A 913-nucleotide genomic window follows, 5' to 3' on the forward strand; every position below is an offset into this window, starting at 1 on the left:
TTTCCGTCTACCAAATCCACTCACAAGGCTTTGGTCGGCCAGGGGCTATAGTTGAAGACACTTGCCCAAGGTGCCACGCAGCGGGACTGAACCCGGAACCATGCAGTTGGTAAGCAAGCTACATACCACACAGCCACTTCTGCGCCTATATATATGTATATATGTTTGTATATATTTACATACCTATTTATACATACATATGTGTGCGTATGCATATATATTTGTATATATACACATACACATACACACACGCACACACACAATGAAATATGTGGATATCAATGAATATGCGTTTGTATGCATGCTTGCAAACGTGTCTGAATGTTTAACAAATTTTGTTTGCAACCTTGGGGTCCCGGGTTCCATCACTTTTTCATTTTATTAATTTTTTTTTTTTTTTGGTCAGTAGAATAGCAGTGTCCATGACCCTTAACAGGGCTCTAGAGACTGCTGGGAAGAAAGAAGGAAGTTAAGATATGAGGTAAATGTCCTTTGTATAACCTCAAAGTTAGTCAATCTGATGAAACTTAAAATGTGAAAACCAGTTGAATGGTTGTCAACAGTAATTCAAACCTCAGCATCGTTAGACCCTTCACACTGTTGCGCTATTTTGGTATGAGAATTACGTTGAGGATGCTCGTCCCCGTGGAATATTCAGCGACTTAGAAGTTAATTACACGAGAAGATAATTCACTTGAAAGAAAAACAGAATGATCATCGCCGAGACGGACTAAGTACCCATCACATGTGTACTACATATATGTATTCATGCATGCATGCACACAGCTGTACAAGTTTCTATCTTGAAGCACACAAAATCAAATACACACACGCACATACGCACATACACACACACACACACACACACACACACACACACACACACACACACACACACACACACACACACACA

General features: G+C 40.0%; 1 protein-coding gene across 1 annotated transcript in view; it reads right to left on the bottom strand.

Moving 5' to 3' along the window:
- LOC106874518 (5'-AMP-activated serine/threonine-protein kinase catalytic subunit alpha) overlaps positions 1 to 913 on the bottom strand; it is a 616,447-nt gene that overhangs the window by 32,759 nt on the left and 582,775 nt on the right. The gene's annotated exons all lie outside the window — the stretch shown is intronic.

This window comes from Octopus bimaculoides, chromosome 7 (assembly GCF_001194135.2).
Source record: "Octopus bimaculoides isolate UCB-OBI-ISO-001 chromosome 7, ASM119413v2, whole genome shotgun sequence".
Lineage (NCBI taxonomy): Eukaryota > Metazoa > Mollusca > Cephalopoda > Octopoda > Octopodidae > Octopus > Octopus bimaculoides.